At 47.4% G+C, this 4,990-nt stretch overlaps 1 non-coding gene across 1 annotated transcript; it reads right to left on the reverse strand.

Annotated features, from left to right (window-relative positions):
- Positions 1-3,185: 3,185 nt before the first annotated feature.
- On the reverse strand, positions 3,186-3,258 carry trnak-cuu (transfer RNA lysine (anticodon CUU)). Its single transcript has one exon. It is a non-coding gene; the product is annotated as a tRNA-Lys (tRNA).
- Between the last annotated feature and the right edge of the window lie 1,732 nt (positions 3,259-4,990).

Below are 4,990 nucleotides of genomic sequence, written 5' to 3' on the forward strand. Positions count from 1 at the left end.
GATCATCGACGCCAGGAAGCGTTGCACAACACACACACCCATCTGCATCAATGGCTGCGAAGTGGAGATGGTGGATAGCATTACATTTCTGGGGGTCACCATCACCAACAGTCTGTCCTGGTCCACTCATGTTGATGCAACAGTCTAGAAACCCAACATCGTCTCTACCTCCTACGGAAGGAGAGGAAATTCGTCATGTCTGCATCAACTCTCACAAACGTCTACAGATGTACCACAGAGAGCATCCTATCGGGCTGCATCACAGCTTGGGATCGCAACTGCTCGGCCCAAGGTCGCAAGAAACTGCAGTGTGGTGACATCAGCCCAACGTATCACACAAGCTTGCCACCCGCACAGTGATTCTGTCTACAACTCCCGCTGCCGCAGGACAGCAGACAACATTATCAGAGACCCTCTCACCCAGGTTTTACCTTTTTACTGATTATTCCATCAGGCAGAAGGTACAGAAGTCTGAAGACCCGCACATCCAGACATAGGAACAGCTTCTTCCCCACAGCTACTAGACTCCTCAACAACTCTCCCTCATACTGATCTGTTCCCTGTAAGAACACTATTCACGACGCCCTATGCTGCTCTTGCTCATGGGTTTGCTTTGTTTGGCCCCTTGTTCCGCACTGTAACCAATCACTGTTTGTCCATGTACGATTTGTCAATGTACTCTGTCGATTATACTTTTTCTGTCTACTATCTATGTAATGTGTATGTTCCCTTGGTAGCAGAAAAATACTTTTCATGGGACAATAAATCAAATCAAAGTGGTTCCTCTCTCACTACCCGATCAATTCATCTCAATCAGAACAAGACTGAATTTCGAATTCTCGCTTTTCCAACACAACTCGCTGCAATCTGGCCTGACAACTTGGACTGGATTGTCACATCAGTTACTGCAGATAAATCTTGGAAAAATTAGTCCCACTTGCGAGCAAATAGCGGATGAAAAACCGACGAAGCTGGAATTCGAACGCATGCGTAGAAAGCACAATGGATTAGCAGTCCATCGCCTTAACCACTCGGCCACCTCAACCCACAAGTGCATATGTCAAAAAGTCTTAATTCGTTTTGCATCCATGAATTGATGGAAAATATCCGCCTCTTTGCCTTCAGCCCGATGTTCAATGTTGGAAATGCAGATTTTGTCAGTAAAATGAATTCCCATCACATTCAGGGACTTTTGTGAATGTACTGATGGGAAACACTTCAATATTATTTCCAAGATATTTCCACACAGTGTGAAAGGCCCCCGCTGAAAGACTGGAATCAACCAGCATTTGACAGCAAACACAAACGCTCCCGGCTTCACCGAGGAATCCGTCGATCATCGGAACACACACTTCACGATGGACATTTTCTGATCATTGAGTTACAGGTATCTACTCCTGCCTGGTTTCATGCCCCAGGAAATAGAGATTATATTCTTTCAGCGAGTCGTGAAAGTATACTTGGAGCAGATTAATGATAAATTATTGTGTTGGGATGAGACTATTCCTGGTAGAAAGGCAAACTTTTCAGAAAGTGCCTCAAGATTCAGCGGGTCCGTCCATGACAAGACTGAAGAACGATCACTCGACTATCCAATCGGTGACGTTTGCCTCAGCGTGAGACAATATTAACAGAGTGAGAACCAGGTTAATTAGATTCTGATCACACGGTTACAATAGCTCTGAATCAGGAAAACCCCGCCTTCACAGCCTTGCCCCTCGCCAAAGGTGTGGTGATCCTCAGGTTAATTCACCATCAGTCAGATCTCACCCTCAAAGGGGAACGCAGCCTATGGTCATCAGGGACTAGAGCGACTTAATTTACTTTAGAACTGGATCAATGTATGACATTTCCAGGATGTGACTTCCTCAGACTGACCAAATGATTGACAGCCGGGAAATTAACGACCATTGAGGAGTTACTGGTACCTGAGGCTTGGTTGGAATGTTGGTTTTAAAGGTTCATCATGAAATCTAGAGATAAAAAGCCGGGAAAATGGACATGAGGATTATCATGTAATCATTAAAATGTAAAAGGAGGCCATTCGGCCCATCGACACGGCACCGACCCTCTGAAAGAGCCCCTATGTCCCCACCACATCCCTGTAACACCATCCAACTTTTTGAACACTAAGGGGCAATTTAGCATGGACACTCCACCTAACCCGCACACATTTGGACTGTGCGAGGAAATCGCAGCACCCGGAGGAAATCCACACAGTCAGTGACCAAAGGCTGGAATTGAACCCGGATCGCAGGCGCTGTGAGGTAGCCACTGTGACAAGGTGCCACCGAATGAGGTCAATACACGTTATATATCAGATCAAGCATGATCTCATTGCAATACGGAGCATATTCGATGGGCTGAATGGCCTACTTCTGCTCCCCCTGATATTGTGTAAATGAGTTCCGGTTCTTGTGGAAAACTCTTGTTAAAATAACACAGACACCGCGTGTCGACTGCATCTGATTATCTGGCGCAGAGAAGGTGATTGTGGAATACATGACGTACCCATCAAACTCTGCTACTCACCTGACTGAGATTTGTTCTGTATCTGTAAATCACAGGTAGTGTTCACGAGTGGAGGGAACACTCTGCACCTCAGTCTCTGGAACAGGTTGTGAGAGCAGGATTCCTTCATTATGAGTCAATGTCTGGTACTGTATGTGAGGGTGGGATTCAGTTTCTATCAGACATTGGTACTGAATGTCAGTGTGGAAATCTGTCTGTATCTATCAATCACAATTACTGTTTGGGAAAAGTGAGATTAATACGTTACATCAGCACGGCTGTGACAGACAGAGACGCACAGAAAATCAGGAAGAGACTATCAGGACACACACAATGACACAGAAAAGGTGCCGAGGTGGAGAAGGCCCTGTTTGTAAATGTATATCCCGTGCTCTCTGATATGCAACTGTTCTCTGTCGTGGAACCGTGAGTCGACCGGGGACAGATCTTCACTGTGGTTGTGTCAAATCATTCCCTGTTGTGGAAACATGATCCGTCTGAAGCAGAACTTTTCTGCGCCATTCACGAGACGAAATTTCAATTCCAGATTTATTAAATCTTGTCACCAAGGATTAGTTCAGACCTCTATATTCCCAGTCCAGCGACATAACCTTGTGTTCCTGTTGTGAAAACAGTTCATTCAGCATCAATATTTTCAGATAATAATATAGACACGCCCAACGTGGGGCTCGAACCCACGACGCTGGGATTAAGAGTCCCATGCTCTACCGACTTAGCTAGCCAGGCTGGTACTGCACTATCTCTTAAACCTCTGCTTGAGGAGAGTAGCTGCGGTGCTCATTCGGAGGGTCAGCGATGACTCGTTGGGCCGAATGGCCTTCTGCGCTGGACATTCTACGATTCTGTGGTCCAAGGATGTTGATGCGGTGGAGTCCTTCTGCCATACTGCCCACTCTTGACACCATGTAGAAATGCTGCTCTCTCAATGACTGGCGACCAAGGAGTTGGAATAAAAAATAACTGATTTAATAATTGAGCAGCTGCTCCTGGCTTGTGCTCTGACCGCGATCCGGGGAGAACAGCCGGAATCCAGACACGTGATCATGTTAGTTGCGTCATCAGGTCATCAGCTGACCGTTCGGCCTGCAAAGGTCTCCTTCTGTGCTGTTATTTCTCGATTCCATCATTTTAATTTTCTTCCAGACTGGGAAGTGTGGTCCTGTTCCATTGGCATTTCTAATTCATTTCCAATGTAACTGATGTTGTTCCACAAACTATTTTATCAGTGGAATTGTGCGTTTAGGGAGCTGAAGTTTTCGAGTCTCTCAAGGCTTCTCTCCAAATCCAATGGTCATTTTCCACGAAGATTCAACCCCTCCTCATATAAACCCCGAGGCCCCGTTGATCGTTTGAATGGAATAACTTCCTGGAGTGATTCCAGGCTGGTTTTAGAATCTTTCTATCGACCAAATTGATGTTGAATGACGCAGCAGTGATGGCCGAGTGGTTGGACTTCAAATTAAATAGGGTTTTCCCGCGCAGATTCGAATCCTGCTCGCAGCGACTGTGATTCGAAATGTGTGTTCAACTCCCCCGAGAAACTGCTGACTCGAGAATGAATCGGAATTTCGGTTGGTTGCAAGTTAACGGTATGAACATTTATCGAATTTATCGAACGCCAAAAAGGCCGCTGTGCCGGCATTCTTACAGCCGCCCATTATCTCGGTGGCAGTGCTGATCATTGGAATTGCCATCGGTTCCAACACTGGCTGCACCATCGATCCAGCCAGAGATTGTGGCCCGCGGATGTTCACCTTTGTGGCTGGGTGGGGCTCCGAGGTTTTCACGGCTGGTCACGGATGGTGGTGTATTCCCATCGTCGCCCCCATGATCGGAGGCGTCGCCGGTCGCCTAATCTACATCCTCCTCATCGACCTGCACCACGAAGATCCCAAGGAGCTCGAAGCAGAAGTCAAATTGGCCAAGCAGGACACGGAAGATGACTCAGAACAGATCAGCGAGGGGCCTGTGAAGGAACGGGCATGCGGGGGCTGGTCGAACCTCTGCCCCCGTTTGGACAAAGGACTCTTTTTGTCGTTTTTAACCCGTACAGGCGCATATCGGGTTTGTGAACATGCGGAGGGGTGACAGTCTCCTTGGCAACCGGGGCCTGCCCTTGAATCGGAGCGACAACTATGGGGTGTCAATTAGATTGAGGGCCTTGGCAAACATACCGTGAATCTTACCAACATTTCGAAAAGGGATCTCAATAGAGAGAATTAAAATTTAAAAAGTTCCGGGCGTCAGAGAAAGCTCTCCAGCCCCCACCCCACCCCACCCCACTCCACACCCTACCGGTCACCCACTGGTAGCGCAGGGCAACCAGGACCTAGAGGGGCAAGAGAAGCCTGGAAATCGCCTCGAGAGAATTGGCACCAGGCAGCCCCAACCCTCACAAATGTCAACACATGGTAATGTTCCAGACTTGCGACACAAGGGAAATGGTATCGACAAAGAT

The sequence above is a fragment of the Scyliorhinus torazame genome, chromosome 24, assembly GCF_047496885.1.
Source record: "Scyliorhinus torazame isolate Kashiwa2021f chromosome 24, sScyTor2.1, whole genome shotgun sequence".
In the NCBI taxonomy this organism is placed as follows: Eukaryota; Metazoa; Chordata; class Chondrichthyes; order Carcharhiniformes; family Scyliorhinidae; genus Scyliorhinus; species Scyliorhinus torazame.